We start from the raw sequence: 19,172 nt of genomic DNA on the forward strand, positions 1-19,172 counted from the left end.
ACTGAACCAGAGGAATGTTGTATCCTCTTGAGCCATGAGATGTTTGAAAAGGATGTTTTCTCAATATAACAAAGCTATCTAATAAGGAAGCTACGCCCCAGGCAGTTCTAGAAGCATAGTCAAGTTCTATGTATTTCACTGTCAAGCATGGTCAGTTATATCTTGACAGCAAAAGCAACATCTACATTGGAGCATGAATTACCATCTAGTTCCTTAACTAACCACTTCAAAGCAGATATCCTCTTACCCAGCCAGTCGTTTTGTACTTGTCAAGATACAACAAAGAGTATGCAAAATATTAAAGTAAACCAAGTCCACTATTGAATGAACTTTTAGAAAAACAGAGCTGTATGGTCCTGAACAAAACAAACATTTGCCAATTATTCCCCTGCTACAACACAGGGCAGAATGTCCTTTAACTCACAAGCACGGCAGAGAATTGACTAACCTATTGATTTCTGTCCCAGGGTGTGAGATGGGTTTTAGCCACACAAATTTAGGGTTATCCAGAGCCAGAGGGTAGGTACAATCCACCTGATAGATCCTCTGTGACAGAACTCAGTCACTGCTTTGACAAAAAACAAGTATCAAAGCTGGCAAATGAGTTGAACCACTGAAATGTGCCTTCAGGCAGTTTGGGTGGGGTTTTTTTGAATGGTAGCAGCGCATATTACTTCACAGATCAGGGACTCCTGAATGATGTATATGGGCTGAACTTGAACCAGTGACCTATAAACTGCATTATCTTTTGTTGGGTTCTGCAATTTACTAGTATGACTATTGAAGTAATTAAAATAATTCACCTCATTAAACCATTATATTGACACTCCCAACGGTCATTCACTCATTAATGCTTTTAGACACAACTTACATCTACACTTGGCCTCAAAATACTCGATCATCATGAAGTAATTTGCAATATTTCTATGTGGTTTGGATTTAGGTAAATCAGACTTTAAACCAACAGATATATTTAAAAAAACAAACAAACGAAACATTCATTAAAGAATGCAAACAGGATCTGCCACAGCAGATCAGACCACTACTGTATGGTATTTGCCTTTGTCACTGGTTCAATACCGCGGATTGGCAAGAAAGTGACAAAGTCAGCCCAATTAAAAAAAAAAGAAGAGTTGCACAACATACATATATGAAAATAAAAGAGTAAAGAACAGGGGAAAGTGTATTGTCTTACATAAAAATCATGTAATAAATTATGCAGTTTCCCAAGAGTTAATTCACTGTTCAAGGCTATAACTCCGCAAGCAGTCCAAGGAACAATTAAGAACAATGCCGAAGTAATCTCACAAGCATTACAAGTGAGAGCAAACTTAGAAATAAAACAGATAATGGTATCATGACAGATGGGGCTCCGTCTGCCAAGTACGTCTAGTCAATAAAGGAAATTCTAAAAGGACTGATGGGGGGAAAACAAAATTCCAGCTGGTGCGAGACCTTCTTCAGATGTTGTTCCAGAAGGGACCTAACCAGGGTACAGCAGCACTTGAGAGTTCTGCAGGTCTTTAATTCTCTCCACTTTCTCACAAACATGGGCTGGTTAACAAGCCTGAGGTAAAAAACTGAAGTAAGATGGGCAGGATTTGTTTTTAACCCAGGTCACTGGTATAGTCGGTAGTGATGGTATCAGTACCATCCAAAGGGTGGTAGAGAAGACAGATGAGTGATTGGGGTCAAGGCCAGTGGAGTTGTACCCTGACTTTTACATATGCAGCAGTATCAGTGTATCAATTTTTCTTACTCAGTTTCTTATTTTGGGAGATGGTATGTGTTGCTCACAACATATATCCTTTAAGATGCCTCACGGCTATCAAGAAATTCCCCATGAGGGAGTTACTTGGATAATCAGGAAATAATTCCCACATTCATTTTACTAGGATTAAAGAGAAAATAAACTTTCCCAGGCAAAGAACTGCTCAGTTCACTGACCTAGGTTAAAGAATCTACCTTTTTTGTAGATAAGCACAGCTGCCAGGAGATGGCATTTTTATGGTCTGTTAAGATCTAACAAAGTCCTGAAGCAATAGAAAAAGAAGAAAAATCAGGGGGAAGAAAAAGAAGCTAACTTACCCCCACACCCCAAAAAAACAAAAATCTAGGAAACTGCTTGAGAGAACCATCCAGGAAAAGATCAACTTGCAGGCAAGCCATAGGGGATTGTATGTACCATGCTGGAGCAGTAAGCAAGACAAAAAACAAGGTCACATAGAAGAAAAAGGACATGTTCCTGATATCTGCTTTTTTTCTTGATATCTGCAGTTTCACTTGGGATCGGTTTTCAACTAATAACTACATTTTGTCAAAACAAATGTAGAAACAGAATATTCTTTGGCTGAAAAATAGCTAAACCAGAAAACATCGCTGAAAAACAGTTAAATAGTTATTTGCAGTAAGCTTGGTCAGACTTAGATATATGTGGGACACTCCATGAAGAAGGGTATTCCACAGCCTAAAGCATTCTTGCATCAAAAGAATCTAATGTTTCTAGAATTCTGAACAATCTCCATTGCTGGTCATAATATTAAACGAAACACTGCATCAATTAGCTCTCTAAACTTAACAGGAGCTCTCTGTTCTTATCCAAGTGTTGAGAATACTTGGATAGCCGATTTAAAGCTTCAACCTTTGCCACTTTATCACCGAAGTCTTCTACACTACAAGTGAGCACACAAAGAAACCCACAAACTGAGGTTCTGCAAGCATGTTTGCTGAAGAACACAGCCATCACTATATAAATTTAATTCCATCAACTTATTAAAGCAGCATCCGCAGTAGTCACACCTTTGTGCAATCATAGAAGAGACACCTAAACAGCCATTTAACTTTTCCCAAGATTAGGAGCTGCATTTAAATTTGGATTGTTTTTCATATTCCTCTTGCTATCCAGTCATTTGCATTAGTGATTAACCACCACCAAACCCACCACAAACAAGAAAGTGAATTCTTCCATATTCAGTCATTCAAGGCGGCACTGAAATACAATTACAATATTTATCCTTCAGTCCCTTATTTGCACAGTAATGACTTCCTGTGTGCACTGAATAAAGCTACAAGTTCTCTTGCAGTAAGAAGGGACAAAAATTACTTCCACTTAAAGTAACCTGTACAGGTATTATCAAGAAATACTACCATGCAATCTCTAATGAACTTCAATACACATACAAAAGGAAGTATAAATCCCAAGAAATTAGAGAGTAACTTTTTCAACATCTTGTGTTGGTTTTAGTTTTTAATTTAAATACTGGGTTACCTCAGGCCATTTTCAGAAAAAGGATGTTTTTTGGTATTCCACTGGAAAAAAAAAAAAAAAAAAAGGAAAAATATTGATCTTCATTGCACTACCACATCTTCCTGCGTTTTTAATTCTTTTCAGTTGTTCTTAGTAGGAATGTTTTAAATTAGAAGAAAGGACATAAAGGTATCATGTGGGTAGTCATTTCCAGGCCTCTGTCCACAAGAACTATATGCGATAAAAAAAGGCACAAGCTTTTCAAGTGCCATTTTAAAAACAGTAATTATGCGTCTTTCACCCCTATGCAGCTGGCTGCTGTGCCAGAACCCCATTTCTCTCATTTCTCATGGCCAATCTCTCAAGTGTCACTCTTCCCTTAAAGATCCTTTCTGTACCTGCAGGCAGCAATCACATTTCACTCTTCACTTTCCTAAGTTCCTTTTTTCCCTTTTGTTCTCCACTGAGATGCACCCTCTTTTGCTTCCCCTGTTTGAAATGCATTTTCAAAGGCTTGAACTACCCTCTTCCAAATAAGAAACAGAATGGACTCCAGAATTTTAGAGAAGGTGCTGCCAATGTCTTTACAACATCATTAATATCACTCTTGCTGCTGAGAAGAACTCATCCAACACATTCTGTGGTCACATTCATTTTTTTCACAGCAAAATCACTTTAGGGGCTCATAAAACACCCTGTGATTGACCAATACTCTTGTATCTATTTCTTCTTCTGTAACTAACAACTGATGAGCCTCCAACTTAAAAATTCTTGTTATTGGCCCCCAAAGCCACAAATCCGCACTGTAATACAGTGCCTCATGTTGTAAAGAATGTTATAAAATTAAACCTTTAGAAATCTTACCATTGGAAATGTGAACAAAAAACTGTTGGTAAAAATATGCAGTACCTATCCATACGCTAGTATGCTTGGTCACACAGGAAATACTTTTGTGATGCCAGTTGCAAAACAAAATCCGCATGAAACACTACTAACATCTTTGGTACTTCAGGTACTGAAAGGTTTGAGCTCCATAAGCTTAAGAGGAACAGCACTATTATCCCATTAAATATTAACTGAAGCTTATGTGCAGTGTTAACATGTTACAAGAGAAAGATCGAAAACAGCTTCTACAAGAGTCTATAAAAATTTCAGGTTTGTAGAAAATAAGGGAAAACAGTCACAAATGTTCATCACAGCCATTTTTCGAAAACATTTTTCAAAAAAAAACCAACCCAAACAACTCAGAACCAACTGAACAAAAAACCAAGCCACAAACACACACATACATGCACACAAGAAACACTCACCTCCCTCCCCCCCAAAAATTCTACCAAACAAAACCCCAAAACCCAAGGCACAAGCTCTGGAAGTCTAAATACAAATGCAATCTCAAGACACACTGAAGCCTTTATCAAGTTAAAAGTTAGATGTAAGACTACAAGTAAAAACTGAAGATTCAAACTTTGCTAAAAAGTGATCCTAATAAATATGATGTTTTCCCATGTTATTGGATTATTGCACGCACTATGAAACCATTTACTTCAAGACCATCAATGTATATGCTAAGCGTAAGACAGGAAGTCCAGAGGAGTGCCATGAAGATGATCAGGAGGCTGGAGCACCTCTCCTATGAAGACAGGCTGAGAGAGTGGGGCCTGGAGAAGAGAAGGCTGCTTGGAGACCTCATAGCAGCCTTCCAGTATCTGAAGGGGCCTACAAGAAATCTGGAGAGGGACTTTTTACAAGGGCATGTAGTGACAGGATAAAGAGGAATGGCTTTAAACTGAAAGAGGGTACATTTAGACTAGATATTAGGAAGCAATTCTCCACTATAAAGGTGGTGAGACAGTTGCACAGGTTGCCCAGAGAACTAATAGATGCCCCACACCCTGGAAGTGTTCAAGGTCAGGCTGGTTGTGTCCTGGTCTAGTGGAAGATGTCCCTGCCCATGGCAGGGGGGTTGGAATTAGATGATCTTTAAGGTTCTTTCCAGCCCAAACCATTCTATGACTCTACGACTGGATGCATTTATGTTGTTTCAATATTAAGACATTTGCTTTGTGACTGCCATGAACAAAACAAGAGCATAGAGCAAGCACATACTTTTCTGATAATCAACTTTTCAGCTTTAAAAAGAGCATTTCAACTCTGTAAGAAAAACCGAACTTTGTAACTGAGACCACAGAACACAAAGGACAGTAAGGGAAGCAAAAGAATACAAAGATCTTGGGATAAAAAGGTTTAGGAAAGTTTACTTGAGAATTAGCTTCCTATCTGTAACTGAAAGTACAGCATTACAATAATAAATAATGTAATAGGTTGAACTGTGATGCTTCCATGAATACAAGTGCTCGAGATTTATAACTTTGTAAAAAGTTATGCAAAATTACAAAAACAATAAAAGTGCTTTTAAAAGGTGGTCTGATCTCCAGAACCATGAAGGCAGGGTGTAACCCTGAGAGAAGCTCCAGCAGACAGGACACCTACTGCAGAAGTCCCCGGTTCTGATGGTGAATTTCCAGCTACAACTGCTCTTGAGCAAGAGGCAGTGACAGTAATTCCTACTATGCTCAAGAGGTCAAACACGTGCTATTATCCAAAATATTTTCCAGAATTCTTGAAGAAAAGCAGCAGGTCATATGGATTAACCTGGGGATGGCACAGTGTGGCCATGAGACAACCAGCTTGATCATGACATCTTGAGAAATCTTTTTTCTCCCCTCCACCCCATCTCCCCCTTTTTTTTATGGGGGATAGACAGCTAAGAGTTTTGCAAGTACTGGGATGCAGCGTTCGGTCACTGAAAGTACAAAGCTGAAAGTCAAAAGAGAACATGGCAATATACTCAGAAATGCTGATGGAATCTATCCTATAAAATTATTTCTGTGAGCAATCTTTACCAGAGGAAAACTAAGTTAATTATGCCATGAGAAGAAAAAAAAAAGTGTGATTGAACAAGTTCATCTGTAGTTCAAAAGCTAGATAGCAATGAACATTACAGAAACAAGAAATGAATTCATTTATCTTCAATCATCACACACTGATGTTTATATGATTATTCAGGGCCTGAAGCGGCTGTTTCCTCCTTTCTGGAAAAGGAGAGAAAATTGAATGTATTGGAGCTGTGCCAGGTGGCAAAAACTAAAACAAGAGAAAAAGAAAAATCCCATGTGGCTTTGCAAAGCTGTGAGCTCAGGCTAGCAACAGCAGCCTTTTCTGGATAGGTAAACAGCATCCACTTATGATTAGCCTAAAGAATAAGACTGCTTTTTGAATGGGATCAATCACTATTATAACAGCTACTCACCATGGGTACCAGAGGGGTAGGTAAAACAGTGTATTCACAAACATCAGTAGCAGATGAGGATGCTCATACCCAAGCTGCCTAGCACCATCCCTCATCTCCATATTATTGCTCCTACAGCTGAAGGGTTGCAGAGCTTACTTGAGCACATCTCGTCTACAACAGCACAAAAGCAGCCAAGCAGTGACTCCATCCACCAATACTGCCAACAGGCTTCTGGTGAAAATCAGCTGAAGTTACCCAAACTGTAGAATAGCATCTACCTGCTGCAACATCCCAAGCTGATTCTGCTAGATCTGGAAAGATAATATGATTGTATTTTAACTGTAAGGAGGAAACAGTGTAAGGAGTATGATATAAAATTGCTTATCAAATAAGATACAGATGCCAACACCTATGGCTAAAAAAAAAAATAAACAAAACCCAAGCATACAAGCGGGGTAATACTACGACTCGCTGTATATTAAATTCTACATAGTCAGAGCTCTGGATAGACAGATGTAGTGTGAAAACATTTTCCTTGAGATACTTTAGATCACAGGCAACTGTTAAACATCCAAATTGCCTGGCAGTCCACCTTGTACCTTTACTGCTCATGTTTTAATAACAAATGCTTTGAAAGCAATATAACTTCACTCAAAATTACCTGGCTTACTGGCAACTTCTTGGCTCTGTATGGACTTAATAATATTGAGGAAGTATGCAAGGCTTCATTTCCAAGACATATCTTATACTGAATGAGTAATTAGCAAAATTTTAATAATTTTTCCAAAGACAAGTGTCTTTTCACCCTTTCTGGTCTTACTAGTAGCAGCACCTTCCAGTCAAATTTAACTTGGAAAAAAGAACTTTCAATGTGGCATAGTTATGCAAACACCATATAGTCACAGTTTTTCCTCACTTCCTACTTTAGTGTAAAGATGACAGAGCCAGGCTCTTCTCAGTAGTGGCCAGTGACAGGACCAGAAGCAATGAAACTAAAACACAAGAGGTTCCCCCTGAACATCAGGAAACACTTTTTCCACTGAGAGGGTGAGTAAGCACTGGGACAAGTTGTCCAGGGAAGTTGTGGAGTCTCCATCTGTGGAGATACTTAAAGGATGACACAATCCTGGGCCACTGACACTAAGTGGCCCTGCCTGAGCAGGGGCGGGACCACATGACCTCCAGAAGTGCCTCCCAACCTCAAAACTTCTGTGATTCTGTAATCCTAGCACACTGTTATTTCAGTGCCTTCCTTTCTCCAGTTTGATGGATGTTAACCATCCTCTCCCTCTCCCAATTCATCTTGTCTCAATATTAACTTAAGTCAGTGTAACCGTACTGAGGTATTTACAAGTTGAAAAGCCAACTCTGTCTAAGACATGGAGAAAATCTTTATGCCTGCAAGCTTACCTGCCGGTTTTCTGATTCACAAGATAGTCTAAAATACTATAATTCTAAGAAACAGGACCACGTGCAAGCTACATTCATTTGGGTAAGACTGAAGAAGGAAAGCATGAGGGATTATGCTGGTTTATCACTTCAGTTCAGTTACCCAAGTTCTCCTGAATACCAACTGGACCGGAACTGATTGCTTGCTTTCTGCACACTTGTGGCTAGCATCTGTTGGCAGAGACTCCATGTGCCCAATTTTTAGCTTATAATTTATTCTTCTTTTTTTTTACCTTACACCAAACATGAGGGTATTTTGTACAACTATGACTTTCACTGAACTCAACCAGATGCATCAAGCTGTTGGATCACTCATGAGCTATGATTTAACTATTTTAGTTGCTGTTGCAGACGAAAAGTATTGTAAAGTTTGCGCTGGGTAACACAGTATTACTGTAACACAGTGAAATGCTTTGAAGCATCCTCCAATTCACAAATGGTGGAATCAAGCAGAACTCAGTTTCAAGATGAGGTCAGTAAGAAGAGCTCACACAGCACCTGCTATAGAGATGACAATCCAGTCAGTTCCAGCCCCATACTCCTACACTTTCATCAGGATCACTGTTCATATTCAAAACTGTGTTCCAAACATATTTAGGTCAAACACAGACGTTAACATATTGCTGCACTTCATTACCTCTCCCCATCTACAAAGAGCATTGTGGTTGCATCTTGCACACCACCTGTAATTTCTGCAGTAATACATGCGCAGATAGGATGGCAGAAGGGCCATCTGGTATGACATCTAACACCAAGGAATTTCACCTAGTTCCCACCTCTGTTCTGCATACAAGCACTAACTGCAACCTTGCAGGCCAAGCTACTTGCTCTGAAAACATGCAATCATTTTGCACACCAAAAAGGAGAAATGAGACAGCCTCCCTCTACTTTCAGTTAGCAAATACTTGCTTTTTATGTTCTGCAGTTAACCTATCCTGTTCCAGGTTAAAAGCAAAGACAAGATAGATCTATTAGACTAAAGAAATGTATGTGTGGGCAAGTTAAAAACAGAAAAATCAGTAAGCCAAAATCAAGTACAGGCTATTGATGGTGCCTATAATAGCTTTCAGAAATTCAAATAAACATAGATTACTGACACGGAAATCTCAAGTTTATATAATACACAAAATCTTGAGACTATTATCAAAGTGCTCCAAAGACTACAAATCACCCCTGAGGAAATAATTCTAAAATAATAATAATAATAATAATAAATTAACCAGAAATCACAAGTTGCATTTATTCTGGCATAAGACCTGTATATTTCTTGGAATTAAATATCTGTTCTTTTATTAAAAACATCCATGTCTGCTCATGCTGGGTTTAAAACATGAAGAGAAGACATTTGCTAGATTAACACCCTTGCTGTCATGTTTTAACTCTTTAAAGAATCACACAATAAAAAGTTAGCATCTGATTTTCATCAGTTGACAATGCAGTCCAATTTTTTTTCCCGCCATAGAAAAAATAACCTTATTCCTCCCTCAGAAACCAAGATGGCAAGTAAAGAGTTAAAGCTGTTTGGCAGCTGTTACTCTAAACTCCTTTGGGTTTTATAATTTGCAGAGCATGTCAGTTCCTCCACCCTGGAACTTTTTTAAAATACCCAAGCAGAGGAATGTCACAGCACGATCATCTGCCATTAGTACAATAGTCAGAGATAGGACACAGCAATGGACCTCCTCCTCCTCCTCCTCCTTCAAATCTGTCACTTGTAATAAATTATGCTGTAGCCAGGAGCTGACTGAGACCAGACAGACAAAGAAATCAAAATTAAAAGAGTATGTAGAATTGAACATGACCTATATAGAACTGACAGATAAGGCTGAAGAAAGCAGTGATTTCTTGGAGAATATAGGCAGAGAGGAGGGACAGAGCCAAATAGCACTCCACAGTGAAAGGGACAAACAGGAACATAAAGCCTGTAGTTATTAAAAAGGAGCAGTCTGAGGCAGTAGTCAAGCACACACCACCAGTTTCTTGTTAGAGGGGCTCAGAAAGTAAAGACTAATGAACATCACTAAAATCCAGCCACAGTGAACTCAGATCAGAGATGAGGTCAGCACTGCAAGATGTGAAGGGCAACTGCCACACAGAAATCAGAAACTGTCTTTGAAGAGAATACCTAGGACAGAAGCTTTTGTACAACTGAGTAAGAAAAATAAATGCTTGTGTTTTTAATTCTACAAATCAATGCCTTTTTTCCCATAAGCTCCTCTTTTCAGCACCCATGGAGAAAGGCTATTCCATCAGACGAACATCACGTATCACTTCATCAAGCCCCTATATCTGGGAAATACAAACCCCCTTAAAGCAGAGAAATGCAATGTGGATAGAGAAGCTAACATTTGAAGATAGCTAACTGCTACCCCATCATTTCATAACCTTGCACTACATACACTTCCTCTACAGTATCCAATTCCATCAACTCCATCAACTGTCAGCAGGAACTAATGAACAGTAAAATACCCTCCGGCTCCTACTCAGTACTGCAGGACAGTAGTTCTGAAGCGGTGCTGCACAACTCTGCCCTTGGCAAATGAGGGTGGACACATTCTTCTCTTACCAGTTTAGAACAAGCAGCCAAGGCCAGTAAGACACTGAGGGGTACCTTTCATGTATCCTCTCCTATTCTGTTTACCTCTTCCAACTACTTGCATTTTCATATGAACTTTTTTCTTCTGTTTCCATCTGATTTGCTTTTCCCTAGTGCACAACTTACAGCATTAGAAGTTGTCACAAAGCACAACTTCTGCTATTTAGCTCCCTGGCAATGGAAAAAGGAAAAAAAAAAAAAAGCACAATTTGACAGATTACAGCACAGCAGAACCCCAGCCACAAGCTGGGGCCCTCATGCATTACTGCTATTTACAGACATTTAATAGCCAAGCAAGAAATTACAGCAGTGGTCGGCAGTGCAAGCCCAGCATCTGCCTCCTGCAAGTACTGAGAGCCAAACAATGAGACATTTGTTCCAAGCTCACACAGCAAGGCAAAAACAACTGTATAGCAGCCACCATTCTTCTGAACAGAAGCCAATAAGATGATTTTATTTATTCCTTTCCCACAATGAGTTCACAAAATGTTCATAATAATAATATTTTTTTATTAATTATTGCACAGATCCATGCAATCTGGAAGCACAGTTACTCAAAAAGCAGCTGCAGTGGGCTTGGGATGACTGTAAAGAACAGGAACATAGTCTGCTCACTGCTCTAAATTCCACCACACCAGCCCATGCTGAAGAAGCTGCAGTGTAGGATCCCCAGTGGGCAGAAAGCCAACATGACAGGTTCTTCTCAGTCTGGATGCAATGTGTCAAAAAGAACACAAGTGACGGCCCAACCACTGCAGCACTTAGTAGCCATGAGATACCACTGCCATGGCCGTCAAGCTAACCAGGTGTCCCTCAAGCAGGATATAACACAGAAATATACTGTTGTAGCAACAGCCCCATCTGTGAACGTCCCTGCATGGTAGTAAAGGCCACTGAAACGCCTTATTCCACCTACACATCCAGCATCTCTCTCCAGGATCCACTGAGCAACCAAACCCTTCTCAATCACTTCTAATTGGGATTAAGAATCTGGGAGAAGAGCAAGACATAGGGATTACAGTATTTCAGAAGCCAAAATGCAGCCGTATTTCAAGCAGCTGGAAGGACAGGTTGAAAACACTGCCAAGCTATCAGAGACAAATAACTCACGAGTAAAACACCCAGGTAATACAACCTTCATAAAGCACAGTTGGAAATACTGATCAGAAGTTCAAGTGAATGTGACAAAGTGTAAAATATCTTCAGAACTGCCACAAGAATGGACAGCCTCCAGAAACAAGAATCATGAAACAACCAAGTCTTTAGCACAACTCCCTGATGAACTATTCATCTCCTCAATACTTTGGCCTGAGTGTGCTCCTTGCTCTAAGGGAAGCATAGGAACATGATGAGGAGGAGCCATTTTCATCTCTTCTGAAAGTCAAGGTGGTCATAACCTTTAAAAATGACAGTGCATCAGTTCCAAACTGGTTAGTAATAGTACAGGAGCAGTTAGAAACCAAGGACCTACTATCACCACCAAAGTGAAAAGCCTACTTATAACAGAGTAGTACCATCTTGGAAGTATATTTTTTTTGTCTTTAGTCATCAAGCATCAATATAGAGTCACACAAACTCCAGCACAAAGCACCACTGAGTTGGGAAAAAGAAATCAAAATAGACAGAATTTACCAGTTCTGGGTAAATACATCTGATTCAATATCTGGTTAATTTTTAAGGTAACTTAACTACCTCTGGAACCCTAACTTGACAGATAAAAAGCTCTCCATTTTAATGTTATGCATATTTGTGTTTTTAGAAAGGATAATTTTTAATAGTTTCAAAGGCACTGTCACAGACTAAAGGCTGAATTGTCTTAAGCTACTAGAATGGGAGTAAAAAAAATTCTGAGTGATACAGGTTTATGTAAAGATCTAAAAGTCAGCATTAAGCATTACAAGACGTGAAGAGCAAATGCCACATAGCAATGAGACTGTCTTTGAAGAGAATACAATCATAGAAATCACCTAGGTTGGAAAATACCTTTAAGATCATCAACTCCAACAATCACCCCAGCACTACCAACAAGTCCACCACTAAGCCATGTCACTGAGGGCCTCATCTACAGGGTTTTTGAACACTCCCAGGGATGGTGATTTCACCACTGCCCTGAGCAGCCTCTTCCAATGCCTGATCATCCTCTCAGTGAAGAAACTGTCCCTAATACCCAATCTAAACCTCAGCTGGCACAGCTTGAGGCCATTTCCTGTTGTCCTATCACTTGTTACTTGGGAGAAGAGACTGACCCCTACTACAACCTCCTTTCAGGCAGTTGTGGTGAGCAATAAGATCTCCCCTGAGCCTTCCCTTCTCCAGACTAAACAGTTCCCTTGGCTGTTCCTCATCAGACTTGTGCTTCAGACCCTTCGCCAGCTTTGCTGCCCTTCTCTGGACCCGCTCCAGCACCTCAATGTCTTTCTTGTAATGATGGGTCCAGATCTGAACACAGTATTTGAGGTGCAGCCTCACAAGTGTCGCGTGCAAGGGGATGATCACCTCCCTCGTCCTCTTAAGCACACTATTTCCAATACAGTCCAGGCTGCTCTTGGCCACCTGGGCACAAGCTGGCTCATAATTCAGTTGGCTGCCAACCAGCACCCCCAGGCCCTTTTCCACGGAGCAGCTTTCCAGTCATTCTTCCCCAAGCCTGTAGTATTGCATGGAGTTGTTGTGGCCCAGATGCAGGATCAAGCATTTTGCCTTTTTGAACCTCTTACCACTGGCCCCAGCTCCTCGATCCAGCCTGTCCAGATCCGCCTGCACAGGTTTCCTATCCTTCAGCAGATCAACATTCCCAGCCAACTTGGTGTCGTCTGCAAAATTACCAAGGGTGCATTCGGTTCCCTCATCCAGATCATCAATGAAGATATTAAACAACACTGGCTCTAACACCAAGCTCTGAGGGACACCACTACTGACTGGTCACCAACTAGATGTGACACCATTTACTACCACTCTTTGGGCTCGGAAATCCAGCCAGCTTCCAACCCAGCCAAAAATCTACAATCCACACCATGAGCAGCCAATTTCTCCAGAACACTGTGGGAGGCAACATCAAAAGCTTTACTTAAGTCCATACAGATAGTGTTCACAGCCCTTCCCTCATCAACTAGGCAGGTCACCTTATCATAAAAGGAGATCAGGTTGGTCAAGAAGGACACGCCCTTCATGACCCCATGCTGACTGGGCCTGATCCCTCCATTTTCCTGTACACGCTTTGTGATCTCACTTAGGATCATCTTCTCCATGACCTTTCCCGGCACTGAGGTCAGGCTGACAGACCTGTCATTTCCAGGGTCTTCCTTCCTGCCCTTTTTATAGTGAGGTGTCACATTGGCCAACACACAACCTTGACCCTGAATACCTATAATAGAAGCTTTTACACAAGTGAGTAAGAAAAATAAATGCTTACGTTTATAATTGTACAAATCAATGCCCTTTTTCCCCGTAAGCTCCTCTTTTCTGCACCTATGGAGAAAAGGCTATACCTTCACACAAATATCACATATCACTAAATCAAGCCCCTGTATGTGGGCAATACAAACCCCTTTAAAGCAGAGAAATATCAAAAATCAACATTTTTTGAGAAAATTTGAAATTTGTAAGAACTCCTGGTAATAGTATGCAAATACCATGACAATTACAGGCAAAAAAAGAAAAAGACCAGAAGCCCATGATGCTTAATTAAAGGTTTCAACAGACTGTTTAAGAATTTTGAAAAATGAAGTACATGTACTCACACACTCAGTTAATTTACATGTCTTCTATGTGCTAGCAAGGATTTATTTCAAATCTATTGCTATGAACAAGAAAGAACAAACACAACTGTATACGTCTGCAAGCCAAAGCTGCTTTGAACAAAGTGAGCAGAAAAGAAGACGGAACTTCTGGTGTTATTTCAATAACCGCAGCAATCCAAGGACAAAATTGAAGCCAAGTACCCTGGATAGCACATTAATTTCATAGAATAATGACCATTTATAAAGGACAATCACTTTAAGGTGTTCAAAGTACAGAGTACCATGCCATGAACACATAACTGACAATGGTGGAAAATGCATTACAGTTTTACTACTGAGGTAAGCTTTGATTCATACCATATGGTCTTACAAGACAAGCATGTGCGCACATCTGCACATGTGTGCATGAATGCTGAGGTGTCCAACCCACAATTATATCCATCCCAGTTTTCTAGCAGAAGTAAATACTGAATCCGTAGGTTTTCAGAGTCATTCAGGGAAGTTAATAATACTGCCTTGGAAACCTGGTAATTAAGTCAAACTGAAATAAATTAAGGTGCAACAATAATACCTACCATCAATATAATACCTAGTTATATAATACCTTTACAAAGCTTAAAAAAAAAAAGCAACCCTAAAACCTAACAAAACCGATCATACTAGTGGCTGAATAATTCACGACAAGGAAAGGGATCAATGGGCATATCATTAAGTTATTTTCTTCTTCTCTATTCTGTTTAACATGGTATAAAACATGCAATATTTTTATTACCCCCTCAGGCAAACAGGTCCTGTGAATGCAATATGTGGCTACCTCACAAAATCATGGGTCATCAGTCTGGGTTTAAAATTTGAAAAAGCTAAAGGAAATATTACACTAGGCACAGAGAGAACATCATTTACAAGCTCAATTAGTTATCAGCAAACTTCTCTGAAGTCAACGTTTATCTGCGTTGCCTTACTCTTTGAATTAAGATAATTGCTTCTTATGGTATTTTCTGCATTGTAACTACAGACAAGTACTGACTCTTTTAACAGCACTTTGGATTTGAAGCATTTCATCCTCCTGATGCTTAAGAACATGAAATAAGATTCTGATGTTACTCGCAACATCAAGCTTGTGAGTATGTTTGAAACACAGATTTGTTTACATGACTGCTTTTGAAAATGTAGGCTGTCTTCTGGCAGACTGAAATAAAGTTAAAAATTAAGATCAGCTCCATAGGGAAGAGAAGGGGAGGGAAAGAGCAAGAGGAAAAGGAAGAAGCTACTTAGTACTTGTAGCTGGAACCCATTCAAACTTCATTTCCTATGTAGGAATTTTAACATGCCATTTTATCATCTTCATGCTTGTCTTCCCCCTCCCCCCACTGCATACATGTTTTTATACAATATATATGTTTTCAGAAACCAAGCTTGCCATCAATTTGGGGGGTAGAAAGCAAGCTTGCCATATACATAATGGCTGTGTATCTACTTATAAAAAAAAATATCCTCAAATTTGAACATCAGTGTAGCAGAAGGGAGCTGTCTGCCTTCCCAGAAGGCAAAAAACCAGCCCAGACCACTGACACACCACTGCACTGCCCACAGCCAGGCAGCTTTCTGGCTTCTCCCTTTTCACTCATGCAAATGTGACAAAGAAAAGCATGGCATGGCAAGAAAAGGGTGACTAAATTCACAAATTATTTCGTAAGGATCCAAAAAGAAACTCCCATGACTATCAGCAAATTTTCTTAAATCCCCCTAATCACTGAAGTAAAACTAGCATGAATTAAGACCTGATTCTTGTGTGGCTTTGGTTTACTTCCCAGCCCTGAACTAGACAATGTGCCATCTTGGTCACTGCTCTTTCTCTTTACTCTTGACTTTATATTCTGCACAGCATATGCATCTTCATCATCCTGTGACTAGGGAGTAAGCAACGAGTATTTCAACAAAATACATCCTTTTATTACTGTTAACTTTTATTATGTACTCAAGATGCTATAAAGAATAACTTAGAGATGCAAGTCAGCACGAGAAAGTGCTATTCCTCTTGGCGAATGCATGCATCACCTCCTTTGGGTTGTTAAGAGATCTTCTGAATTTTAACGAGATTTGGAGTAATGAAGGCTGCACTTTGCTATCTCCACAAAGACACACCAGAAAGGAAGCACTGATCAGCCCTGCAACCCAATACTGTCAGATACTATTTGTTTACAGTCCCCAGATGTACCAAAGGTCTTTCATGATGGACTGTTTAAGAGCATATCCTTACTTACTGTTAATCTGTATAGCAGTAGACAGAATGGCATAAAGAATGGCATAAAGGCAATGAAATTTCTGCCCCATGTCAGCATCATGGTCAGGAAACACTACTATGCATCTGCTCTTCCTCCAATTCAATATACACCTTCTAGGAAATGCTAGAATCACCACAGTTTTGTCAGGCACAGGCAAGCAGATTAAATAACACCTGAGAGTTTGGCCATAAGAATTTGAGCTTCAATATTCTCCACCATGAAATTAGGCTAAGGGTTAAGGGAGGACGATATTTGACCAGTTCTTAGTGGCTAACTGATACAAACCTTAATACCTGAATGCATCGGATATTAAAAAGCATCTTTGTGTGCAATCATCCATGTAAACAAAAATTCTCTACTGCTCTGGAGGAATCCACAGGGCTATCACTTTTTATAAAGAGAGTCTGATACACATCTTTTTGGATTTTTCTTCACCGCGGATGAATTTATGAGCGTATGGAGTACCCACTTAAAAGCACGCATTAACTTGCACATGGGAATAACCATTACTTTTCTAGGACACCACCACAAACACTGCTCTACTCTCTGCTATGTAGCCCCTCACCCCTCAAAACCCAAGGATTTTTTCCATGCAGAAAGTCAGCTTGAGATATGACACTGCTTCAGTCCCCTTTCTAACGAGAACATCTGCTGAGAGGGCTCACTCGGCTCTTTCGGCAGCAACAGTAAACCACGCTTTAAAAACAGAGAGTGAGCAAGAATGTTACTGAAAGATTAACTGCAGACTCACAGGTAAAATTACTAATTAAAACAAGATCTCCAGCAAGACTTTGAACATAGCTGAATAGTGCCAAGTAGTTTTCTTCAAGGTAAAGCTTCCCAGAGCAGATAGCTAGCTACTCATATCTGATCAAAAGAAGAAGTCCTTATCTAATCAAATGTCTGGAAAACTATTAGCTTTCATCAAGAATTTCAATACACCATGGTGTCTTCCTTCAACAACTGATTTTTGAAGTATTTTTACTAGTTTAATATTCCAAAGCCTGGTGTAGTTATAACTCAATAGCTTGCAGCAACAAGTAAACTTGAAATTCATCCCATTAGAAGCTCTTGGTCCTACTGCTTCAGGCTGCTGGAAGCAAGCATATTTTCAATTTTCAGGTAGACTGCTAACAACAATATTTACATTGAGTAAGTTTTATGCCATAGCTCCCTCTAAAAAGTTTTAACTAGCAGCATACAAAAGAATAACTGTCCTGGAAGAACAAAGGAAATTTTAACTTTTGAAGACAACGAATGTCTTCGTATTAAAGTTTTAATAGTAGGGAAAAAAGTCCCCACACACAGGCACTCTGAAAAACAACAAAAATACAGCTCCCATTTCGACCATCTGTGTTTCTGGCTCCTGTAAATCCTACATCATGAACCTAGAGACTGGTTCAAACTTAAGTTATTTGCCAGGACCTCAAATACAGCACCACATGCTGAAATAAACTGAGTTGCAAGAATACTCTGGGTGCTAGCAGTAAAGCTAAAAGAGCAATATAGTTATTGCTGTGCTTCACTGTGTCTTTCAACATTATTACCACAAGTAGCTTTTTAAACTACTGTAATATTTGCCCAGGTCAGCATGCTGCTCAGCAGGTTTCAGAACATGCCAGCAGCACAGTTCAAAGGGAGGCAAAGAGAGCGACTGCTGCTCCCATCTTGAGCCGATGCCACACATTGTGCAAACACAACGCGGCGCCTGAACAAGTTTATCACCCTGCTGCCTGTTGGCATGTTCCTGCCCTTGCTGCCTCACCCCCTGCAGACCACCAGTCCTGTCTCAAGAGCTCCTGGACCATTTATTGCCCTAGCAATGCTTGCCCAACAGAAACCTGAAATGGCCACGAACATTTCTTGGCAGACTTTCCTGCCCGTCTGCAGCAACCCCACTCCAAACCTTTCATGACACAAGAGGGCTAACGCAGGGACAGAAGGAGAAAGGGAAGGATAAGGAGTGAAAATTTCTTATCTCTCAGCAGACACCCTGATCCAGCAGACATCAATGCAGACGTGCAGTAACTAAGGAAAGCAAGGCAATTATCTGGTGGAGAGTGGGAATTGCTCTGGCTAACAGACATGCCAGGGAGGAGTGACCAGAAGCTATCAGGTGCCATGCACTAATTATGCCAAATCAGGCACTGACAGCTAGCTGACAAAAGTTACTTTACCAGAATGCTATGCTGAGTGCCCAGAGCTGCCCTCCGCATTTCTATGGCATTTAAATAAACTGAAGTGCATCTTTTCCTCTCAACCTATTCGGGACATCCAGACAGCAGAGAAAAGATGACTCGGATACTAATCCACCCATTACCCTACAACTGGGAGAAACACTGATGAGTGCTGCATCTCACACTTCACTTAAGCAGAAACTGCAGATGAAGCTCCTGTTTAAACTATGACACAGGGTACAAACTGAAGTACCTGAGGCAGGGACAAATCCTGTTCCAGTGGAGACAGTCACAGCTGAAAGAATCTTAAATCATCTGTCATTGCCTCCCCTGGGACCTGCACTGCAGATACTTTCCCTCAGACTTAGGTCACAGCTTGTCACCCA

At 40.2% G+C, this 19,172-nt stretch overlaps 1 protein-coding gene across 3 annotated transcripts in view; it reads right to left on the reverse strand.

Annotated features, from left to right (window-relative positions):
* The window catches only part of FAM171A1 (family with sequence similarity 171 member A1), a 96,744-nt gene that overhangs the window by 64,153 nt on the left and 13,419 nt on the right, over positions 1 to 19,172 (reverse strand). The gene's annotated exons all lie outside the window — the stretch shown is intronic.

The sequence above is a fragment of the Lathamus discolor genome, chromosome 2, assembly GCF_037157495.1.
Source record: "Lathamus discolor isolate bLatDis1 chromosome 2, bLatDis1.hap1, whole genome shotgun sequence".
Classification (NCBI taxonomy): domain Eukaryota; kingdom Metazoa; phylum Chordata; class Aves; order Psittaciformes; family Psittacidae; genus Lathamus; species Lathamus discolor.